Here is an 11,093-nt window from a genome sequence, read left to right as displayed (position 1 = left end):
ATTGCCCCTCCTCTTCTTCAGTCTTCAAAAGCTCACTGATTCTATAAGATCTCCAGCAAATCCCATCTTTTCCGTGAAGCCTGAGCTCACAGACATGATTTCCTTTTCTGAAGTCCTTTCCCATCCAACTTTCTACCTATTCTGACTTGATCCTCAGTTTCTGATGTTGTGTATCACGTCTCAGAGTATAGGAAAGTGGAGGGGTGTCTAAGATGAGAGAGAAGCTCAAAGTCATACGAGCCATCAATAAAGCCATGGGGTTGATGTCTTTGTGAAGACAAGACCAAGAGAGAATATAATTGTCTTTTCAAAGAGTTGATGGGTTGTCATGTAGGAAAAGAAGCAATTTCCTCCTCCATTTTCCCAGAGCACTAGGAGCCAGGGCTAATAAATAGAAAATATTGGGAAAAGATTTTAGTTTGCCAGAAGAAGAAAAAAAAATTAATAGCTAGAAGATCCCAAAATAGAACATAGAGTAGTGGCCTCCTCTTCATTTGCAATACTCAGGACAAGCACAGTTGTCATCCATTAGGGACACTTTGTACAGGGGATCCTTAAACCGGTCTCCACGATGGACTAGATTAGGTTATTTTAATGATTCATTCTAAATTGAAGACTCCATTATGTTAAAACTACAGTATAAATTATATATATTTTACCAAAGTAATCTACATTTATGCTAAAAAATTAAAATACTGATAAGAAAAAAAGAATCACTTGTATGAATCATTCAGACTTAAACCCACTTACATTTTGTATGAATCTTTTCAGAACTTTATTTACATATAAATTTCTTCAAGAATGGATTCATGTTCCACATGTTATTCTCCAGTCTGCTCTTCCACCTTGTCAGTGCATCGCGAGCATCTGCCTATTTCAGAAGATATAGGTCTAAGTCCTTTTAATAGTTGTATCATATAGTAATCAATTTCTTATTGTTAAACATTAAGGTTATCTCCAATTCTTCACTAATGTAAATAATAGCACAATGGAAGTCCTTATACATAGATCTTTTTAAATTTGTCTAATTATTTCTTTAGAATATCTTTTTATAAGTAAAGCAATTAGACCAACTTTATACATTTTCTTAATACTTTTAGGATACCAGGAGATCCTGCCCTCTGGAAAAGTGGGACAAATTCCAACTCTTAGCAGCTGTATATGAGAAAGCCTATTTACCCAAACTTTCACCAAAACTGAACACTAGCTTTCTCTTTGATCTTTGCCAATTTGACAGGTGAAAAATTATTTCTTGTTTTAATTTGTTGTCCTTTCATTACTAGTGAGATTGAGCATTTTTCTATGCATTTACAAGTATTTATAATTACTCTTCCGTGAGTTGCCTATTTATATCCTTTGCTCATTTTTCTCCTGGAGCAGTCTTATTGGTTTATGACAGCTATATATATATTAATGACATTAGCCCTTTTTATTTATGTTGCTAGTATTATTTTCCATGTTATTTGCTTTTTACTTCATATATATGTTTTCTTTTTACCTAGATAAGTTTTGCATTTTTATTTGGCTGAATTTATCAATATTTACTTTTGTAATTTCTGGTTTCACACAAGGATTGGAAAATTCTTTTCACCTGAAGGTGTGAATATTAACTTTAAGCAGGATCTGTAATATTTACTTCTTCATATGCCCTAAAACGTCCACGCAGTTCCAGACTTACGTTCATTGATTGAGGAGAGAGGGTCACTAGTAAAAACATATATATAGTTCAGGCAGATGAACAGACCCCTTCCTTTTGCTTTTTCTGTTCAGAGCCTTTTTTATTATATATATTTCCTTTATATTTCCCTTCTAAGATTTGGCTTTAGGAAGACTTATGAAATAAATCTCCCTGAGAAATTTTGCATTGCTTGAAGAAAAAGGGCTTGATACAAAGTAGTTTCATTATTACAGGATGGATTGATCCATATTTGAGGTGTGTGTGTGTACCTATATCAGGATGTGCATACAAATATTCATACTCACACACAACTTAAACTTATAATTGTTTTCTCCATGTTGCCTCTAAGATTTTTGGATTTCTAAGAACACTGCAAGTTCATTTGTGGTAATCACCTTCATTGATTCCCTATAATACGTAGGCTTTATAAGTATATATGGATAGTCATTTGCATTATTTAATAAATATTTATCATTATAATTGTCAATAACCAAGCAATTGTTAAGCACCTTTTCTCTATAAGTCACTATGTAAGCTGTCATGGAGATAAAAAGGAAATTAAATATATAACTGGCTGGAAGCAGAGGTGAAATATATTGAAGAGGGGAATGGCTAGAGGTTATGCAGTCAGTGCAGTGGTCAGAGTAAGAGGTGGTGAAGACCTGAACCATACCGGTGGCCATACCCGTGGAAAAGAGGAGAGGAGGTATGCATGAGCCATGCTGCAAAGAGAGCACTGTCAGGCCCATTAGGAAGTCAATCTTAAAGAAGAGGGAGTCAGGTCTGTGTGTGAGGGAAAAGAAAAACCATGCCATCAACAGGTAGTAAGGGTCATAAAAGGAAAGGTGTAGGGAAAAGATGAGTTTGATTTTTGATGTATTCAGTTGACTATGAGAACAATGCACATTTGGGTAAAAGATGATATGTGTTTGTCTGCCTGACTTCAAGTCTGGTTTTTAGGGTTTAGCATCACACAAGGAGGAGCAAATCCCCTACAGCCCTTGAACATTTATACGATGTTTAAAAAAAATCTTTGCAAATGTATTACCTATGAAAGTAGAATAGGAATTTTCTGAGAAGAATGAAGAGAAAACCACTTTCAGATTATCGGTTTGGCATGTGTAAAGAAAAGGATGAATGAAATAGCCTGGCTATTCAAAGAGCTACAAGTGATTCAGTATTTATGAAATAAAAAAGTGGGACTAAGAGAATTTTGAGAGATGGAACTTGCTTTTCTGTATTCCCTGCAAGAACATGGAGGTTGTGTGTTTAGATGGCAACACCACAAGACGGAAGAAGCCTAAACCTTGAGTCATCAATTGGCAAGAAGCTGCAATAAAAGGCTCTCAGCCCTTAAGTGAGGCATAACCACTTACTTTGCTACCCTGCAGAAATTTGGGGGTTGTTTGTTTCAACAGCTAGAATTAAATACCAAACATATGTACCCACCTCATAAAGTTATTTTAAGTTTAAAAGTGTTAACACATGCTAAATGTTTAGTGTATTGCCTAGCAGCAGCGGACAGTAAGTTTTCAATAACAATATAACAATAATAATTATATATTATAATAAATTATAAAGAGAGTGCCATATATATATAGAGTGTGTGTGTGTGTACATATATATACAAACACATACGTGACTGTTAGTTATCCTTTCTTGGACAATTCAGAAATAGAAAAGTAAATAAAATCCAGGGCTCACTATTCACTTTCTCCCAGCCACCTGAGTTAGGAATTCTCCTTTCGTCCCACGCCTCACTAGGAATCTTGATTCTAGGGCTCATCATCTTGTATTGTATTTATTTATTGGCTCATATAGGCTTCATACTAATTAGACTATAATGTTTTAAGGGTAGACTCTTCATTTTATATATCTTTATAGTCCTAGAGTCCAGTATGAAGTCTGGTACAAAGGAGCAGGCAATAAAAATTTGTTAGATTAGTAAATGACTTGTAAACATAGGGTGGTAGACTTGGATGAAAGCATAGAGATTAGCAGTCAATTCAACTCGTTTTTTTTTTAAAGATGAAGAAACTGGGTACAGAGATGTTAAATAATTTACCCAATGTCATCCAGCTGGTTAGTGGAAGAACTTGGCATTGAATGCAGTTTTCTTGAAATGTGGTTCCCACTATATTACACACTTCCTCCATTGAATTGGACAACAAAGGATATTTCAACAAAATAATCAGTGAGATTTTGCTCACTCTGAAGGTTTCTTTGAAGCACCAAGTCTTCCCAGTAACAACCCTTAAAGTTCACAAATTTGCAGGAAGAGGAAGGGGCAGCTTACAGAAAACCACAGACAGGAATTGAGTGTGGGACTTATTTGAAGCTTAGCAGCCTCGTATATGCACCTGCAGTGGGGCATCAAAGAAACACTTATAAAACCACAATAAGACTCTCTCTTTTTTCCCTTTTTTGAGAGTGTTAGCTTCTGCCTGGGGTTATGAGGAATGAAATAGCTTCCAGGAGAGACTGCTTGGGCTAATGAAATTTTAGAACCCAAAACCAAAATTTGCCACAGAGGGAGGGGCTGAGACAGTTTTGTCAGTGCACAGCTGTGGCAGGAGGCTTCGAAGGAGAGAGACAAAATTAAGTAACAACCCTCTCCCTTTACCACCAGGCCCCACTGATTTCAGATATGCTGAATGAGAGTGCAATTTAAGAAACATCTGGCACAATGGGGAGAGATAAGGGAACCAGAACACCAGAGAAGTGAACCTAGGAACGCACCTGGTGGGTTCACATGTAATTAGGTCTTGATGTGTATGTCCATATACACATAGCCTCAAAGGCAGACCCGGACACACACTCTGAAGGTCTCTTAATCCCAAAGCCAGAATCCTAGAAGTGAAAGTGAGAAATCTATCCTTTGTCCTCCACACACACATATATATATATGTGTGCATGCATGCACAAGCACACACACACGTACACTGGCCAAGAATTCAAGGGAAAGAGAAAAAAGATAAGTAAATAAGCAGATTCTATTATGCTAAAGATATGAAAGACCTTATAACTGAGTGAATTATGCTCCAAATAAAAGTGAATAGTGTGTTTTTAAGAGTAAAGAGGACAAGAGAAGGGTAACATTTACATAGCATGAATGCACTGTGAATTTTGTTTTTTAAGAAGTTCAGGTAGAAAAACATATCCAAAATGTGAAGCTTGTTGGTTAATCCTGGAGTGAAGGGTGAGATGTATGGGATTTATCTCTTGGAGGGAAATAGACTTATGCCAGTGGTTTAGTCTCCACCAAGAGAGAGTTCTAATGTGGGTAGTCTCAGCTTTAAGCAATTTTCATATGTAAATACTTAGTTTTACAAAAAAATTTAACGTGGATTATCACCCTATCTTATCTACCATGATGGCTTGATATGTGGATTAAATCACATAGCATATGTAAACCCATCTTAGCATCTCTAAATACTGTATAGATGTAAGACCTAAAACTAAACTCAGAATACCTAATTTATAAATTCAGACTATAAGTTATCGCTGTTATCTCATCTCTTTATCCATATTCCACTCTTTCTCTTCTTACATCCAAATAATTCATCATAGAGTTAGAACTATAATTCAGAACAAAGGAATGTGATTTTCCTCAGCTTTGTGCTGGTCAAAACCATATATGAAGCATTGAGTCGGGTTCACAGAGTGTCATTTTAAAGTGCATTGCTACCGCTGACAATCGGAATGGTGGAAAATGTAACTGTTCAATCTGAATAAGAAAAGACAATCTTTCAGTATTTAAATGACTTGTATGAAAGAGAATTTCAGAGATAGAAGCCAGCGTTTAAGAAGGAGAATCACTGTGTGGTGTCTGACTGGAATAGTGTCTCTAACGGATGTTTCTCTCCCCAGTCCTGACTTCCAATTAGGTTTTAGCAATTTTTGAATTCTACGCTTGTTTGCAGTTAAGATGTGTGTCTATACAGAAAACTTTAATCCAGAAGCTTGTTATCAGACTGATTTAAATTCATGGTGAGTCAAAACGCTGGTCCTTGGAGAAGACCATTTTAGAGGAATGAAGTGCGACAAACAGCAGTTGGAGACATGTGCCATGTCAATGTACAACAATAAAGTAGAGCTTGGGTGGGTCAAGGAAGTCTATATCTGGAGCAGCGATGAATCTTAGTGATGAAGATGGCTCCCTCTGACGGCATCTGGGCTAGCTATTTCAGGCAGATTCAAAGAAGTAGGAGTAGCAGTAGCGAGGACAAATTAATAAAAAGAGTCTCATGACCTCAGATTCAGAACTTATACTCTTTATCTCTACAGCTTGTTTAAATCTAGCCTAATTCTCTGAGAATGGAGAATCCTTTTCGAGCTTCAAATTCTGCTGAGGTGTGCAACCAAACCTGCAGAAATAGATCCTGAATGTTTTTAGACTGCTAGATTCTTTCTTTTCTCAAAAGACCAATGGTTTGTCTGTGTTTTACTATGTCTAGGTCCTAACATGTCTATGGAGAACATTAACATATCAAAACAGACAGATCATGTTTCCTTTAAAACTAGAGGGCTCTGATCTAGAGTTTAGCACCACCTGCAGAGTTTTGAATGTAGGATTGCCAAATGCCAAAATCTGAGGCCCTCATGTCAAGAATTATTTTAGAAATTCTTGGCCCTGGCATGACTGCATGTGTGTGGGTAATGACTGTACTAATTCTTGGGTTCCTTTTTGATGCTCACTGTGTATACTTTTTTTTTTTAAAGATTTTATTTTTTCCTTTTTCTTCCCAAAGCCCCCCAGTACATAGTTGTATATTCTTCGTTGTGGGTCCTTCTAGTTTTGGCATGTGGGACGCTGCCTCAGCGTGGTTTGATGAGCAGTGCCATGTCCGCACCCGGGATTCGAACCAACGAAACACTGGGCCGCGTGCAGCGGAGCGCGCGAACTTAACCACTCGGCCACGGGGCCAGCCCCTCACTGTGTATACTTTTATCTACAGCTATCTAAAAACTGCATTCATTGTTTTGTTCTATTTTGTTCTGTGCTTCAGTTGTTGGCTCTGCTGACTTCTATCTCTGAGTCTTGGTCTTCCTTAGATTTATAACATGAACTGTCCATTCGCACCCACTGTTTTCTCTCTGGTACAGATCGGCCAGGAGGGAACTTGTATTCATGAGAAGGGAAGAGACAGTGAGAAAGCTATGACTAAAGATCTCAAATCCGCACACTGAAACTTGTTCAGTCACCTGATGACCACAGGCAGGTTTAAGAGAGGTGATGTTGAAAGAAAATAGAGAGCAAATCTACGGTATATTACTGTTCAGTTTTAGTCCCAGACTTCATAAGCTGGGTTGGGCTGTGTCTAAGGGCCCAGTAGCGAGGACTCAATACAACCATCCTGGTCCCCCTTCCTGCATTTTGGTGATTTAATGCTCCAACAAAGAGAAGAAGCAACAAACAAAATCCAGCGGAAAGCTCATTAAGGCATCTAAGTGTTTCTTCTCAAAGTACCAGCAGTTGGTTTAGCCGTCACTGCCTGCCCTTTTTACCTTCGTCCTATTTCTAGTCTGGTTCGATACTGCAAGTGCCAGGAGTACTCACTACTTGGGGGCATCTCAGGCCAGTTTTATGTCAACCCCCAATATATTTATGAGAAACAGATTTCCAAAAAAATGACCACATGGCAGATTCGGCAGAGGGCACAACACCTAATAATGCGAAAGTTTTTGCCCTTTATGATGTCATAAGCTCAAGGGCCTGGTGGCACCTAGATATAAAAGTATTGTTGGCCTGGAACTATGCTAGCATTTCTCCTACCCAGAGCCTGGAATGGGGTCTTGAACTCCCGCTAGTGAGTGGAGTGTACTGGTGCTATTAACTAAGACCAGATTCGTATAACCACAGTACTTTAAATGCGTTATCTACCGAAGACTTTGTGCCACATTAATTATGTTCTGCTTTATTTTGCTAGCCATATATTGTGAACGTATTTGAGTTTGACCAGAGAGCAAGAGAAATTTCAGGTGAGGAGAGAGTGTCAAAAAAGAGTCAAGATATAAATTAATGTTTTTGCAATCTGTAAAAACAATTTCTTTTGGAAAAAGAAACAAATAACTAAACCTCAGAATGTGCAAGTTGGTGATTCATATATTCCATAGACTGAAAACGTTAAATTCTGAAAGCCTTTAGGCTGTGATTTTCTTGTCTCTTCCCTGTAACTTAAAATAGATGGAGGAAAAAGACAGCAGAGAGAAGGAGGGGGGATTAAATGAATCAAGAGTGGGACTGTCAAAGCTGCTATAAAGTCTGCAGGAAGGCAATAGCAGTAGGGAAAAGTAAAAAGGCTACAGTCATAAAGATGATGGCATTTGTGAAGCCGCGGAAAGAAATGTCAGGAGGGGTGCTTTCGAAATCTGAATAATAGAGGACTTAGACATTTCACATTCTAGATTATTTTATTGGTTCAACCAATCCACCTTGTACTAAATTTTGCATGTGAAAATAATTGGGTGCTTCAATAGAAAGGCCTTAAAGGCTTAAGTAATCCATTTATTCTATTACTCTATATCCATCAAGAAGTATTATTATTTTTTAGATTGGGCTAGGTGTGTTTCCTAAAATTAGTTTCAGAGTTTATCAAAATTTGATAATTCTCTAAGACAGTGGTTTCCTAGGCTAGCTGTGCTTTTGGATTGCTTAGGAAATTTTTTTTTTAAAAAAATCTGAATTCCCAGGGGCTATCCAAAATCTAGAATCCAGAATTCAGAACATTGGAGGTGGGATATCTGGAAATCTGTGACACGAAGACCTGCCACATTTGGGAACCATAATTCTGAAGCAATGTAAGGACGTTAATCTATTAGTCAATAATTTTGCAATAGCCTAAAAAGACAAAAGTTGTAGATAATTACCACTTCATTATTTAAGAATAAAAAACTGAGCACACAAAAGAATAATTATTTTGTTTTTTATTGTTTGCCTGATAGTAAGGAATGAACCACCAGGAGACCAGCTTTGGTTAACATAGGTTTCCAACTAATATCCTTTTAAAAAGACAATTAGAAATTAGAAATGCATTAAAAGAGATTTTTAAAAAAAGGGACCTGTAAGCTAAAATGAAAAGAGAAGAATGGCATTTGGATTAGAAATCTCAAGAAATGTGTTCAATGTTATCTTTAAACTGGAAACTAGCTCATCTTCCTCTTTTGTAAAATAAGGGAAATGGATTAAAAACAAAAGCTCTGTTTCTTCAAATTCTAACATTCTATAATTCCATGATTCTAGAGACTATTGTATTTTAGAGACAACACACAGTGAAATAATAATTTGATGTCTGAGTATAATTTAAATATCTTTTTAATTGTTTTAACTTTGTTGGTAATTAACATCACCGTCTTCAGTTATAAAAGGTGGCATTTCTTTACATTTCATCAAGCTTTGAACTAAAAACCAGTCAGAGAGGACAATGTGGTTTTTTTACTTAGAAGTCCTTTATAGATTCTGCCCTCAATTTTCTGAATTTCCATGTTTTTCCACATTTCATTCACATGTGTATTATTTACTGCTAGACTATAGTAATAAATACAATGAAGCATGTGTTTTTTGGGGGGGGTTTTGTTTTATTTTTTGGTAAGGAAGATTGCTCCTGACTTAACATCTGTGGCTAATCTTCCTCTTTTTGCCTGAAAAAGATTGTTGATGAGCTAACATCTGTGCCAATCCTCCTCCACTTTGTATGTGGGATACCACCACAGTGTGGCTTGATGAGTAGTGCTAGGTCAATGCCTGGGATCTGAATCTGTGAGCCCCTGGCTGCTGAAGCAGAGCATGCAAACTTAACCACTAAGCCACCAGGATGGCCCCTGAAGCATGTGTTTTAATGTGTTCATTTATTCATTCATGCTTTGATTCAACAATGTTGAATGAGGACCCAAGATGTGCCATGACTGTGCTGGGTACTAAGGATATGATGGGGAGTAAAATTAAGTGTGATCTCCACTTCCTCAGAGCTTCATGTGCTAGTGAGTAGAGACATTTGTCTCATGATTTCACTATCCATATTCAATTCCAATCGTGATAGGCATTCTGAAGGAGAAGAGGAATTTAAGTTGAGAACTAAGAGTCAAGTGTGTCTTCAGATGGGTAGAATGGAACTAGGCAAAGACAAAGAAGAAAATTTAAGATGGAGAAATCTGTATATATAAAAGTCCAGTAATTGAAGGTAATATGGAAAGTATAAAGGACAGAAAAAAAGGAAAAGGAGACTGAGGACTGGGGAAAAAGAAGGAGAGATTTTAGGACCAGGTCTGAGTGGTAGTTATAGGAGTGAGCATGTAGACCCTGAATGCTGTCTGTGGGAGTCAGTGCTGTTCACCCAATATTTCAGGGATTCCTTCTGGGCACATAGTAGGATGGTACCTGCCCTTTGGAGTTAAGTGAGGCCCTTGACTTCTTTCAATTTTAGACATTCTAACAGGTGTGTAGTGGTATGACACTGTGATTTTAATTTGTGTTTCCCTAATGAGTAATGGTAGTGAATATTTTTCATGCTTATATCTTCCTTGGTAAAATGTCCGTTCACATCTTTTGCAGAAAACTATTGGAATATGCAGAAGACTATTTGGAGATGCTACTTCTCATCTATTAAATTAGCAAAACCAGTATTCCTGGAGCCTCCTCCTCTTCCCCAACTCCCACAATTAAATGAACTGCTTTGACAAAGCCGTTATGAAACAGACACTCTCACACATTGCTGGAGGGAATGGAATATGATACAAATATTATTGTAGGGAATGTCACAATATAAAATAAAATTACATGTGTACTTTTCTTTATACTCAGCCACCCCAGTTTTAGGAATCTACACTCAAGATGCACTTCAACAAGCATGAGAGAACATATGCACACATTTATTCTCTGTTCAGCAGCAGGGGGTGTTCAAATGACTCAGTACTGCTGCACAATAGAGGGCCATGAGATCTTAAAACATAATGAGAATTATCTCCGTGCTGATTTGGAATGGTCTTCAGAGTACGTCATTAAAGGAACAAATCAATGCTCAGAAGAGTAGTCATACAATAACACCATTCACGTAAGCCAGTAGTTCTCAACTGGGGTGATTTTGCCCTCCAGGGGATATTGGGCAACGTCTAGAGACAATTTTGGTTGTCATAGTTGGGAAGGTGCTCTTGTTATCTAGTGGGTACAAGTCAGGCATGTTCAGAACAAATTAACACAACAAAGAATTAACGATACATCTAACAAACAGATCTTGGTTTCTTTGTTAAAGGAATCGGGTGTGGGGGGAAATGTCTGCTGCTAGATCTGAGACAGGAAAAATATAAGTTGAGTCTGGAATATATTCTTATGCTAGAAAGCAGAGGTGCATCCAGAATCTAGTAAGAGCATGTCAGGAGGAATAAGAAACCAGCTCGCAAAGATGTCCATTGGCCAATA

The 11,093-nt window shown here is 37.4% G+C and overlaps 1 long non-coding RNA gene across 1 annotated transcript; it reads left to right on the top strand.

Moving 5' to 3' along the window:
- Positions 1 to 7,394: 7,394 nt before the first annotated feature.
- On the top strand, positions 7,395 to 10,473 carry LOC139084932 (uncharacterized). Its single transcript, XR_011542871.1, has 3 exons — positions 7,395 to 7,488; positions 7,609 to 7,660; positions 10,230 to 10,473. It is a non-coding gene; the product is annotated as an uncharacterized lncRNA (long non-coding RNA).
- Positions 10,474 to 11,093: the final 620 nt, after the last annotated feature.

The sequence above is a fragment of the Equus przewalskii genome, chromosome 7, assembly GCF_037783145.1.
Source record: "Equus przewalskii isolate Varuska chromosome 7, EquPr2, whole genome shotgun sequence".
NCBI classification, from domain to species: domain Eukaryota; kingdom Metazoa; phylum Chordata; class Mammalia; order Perissodactyla; family Equidae; genus Equus; species Equus przewalskii.
Note: the sequence above shows the minus strand (reverse complement) of the source record. Positions and strands in the feature narration are given on the sequence as shown.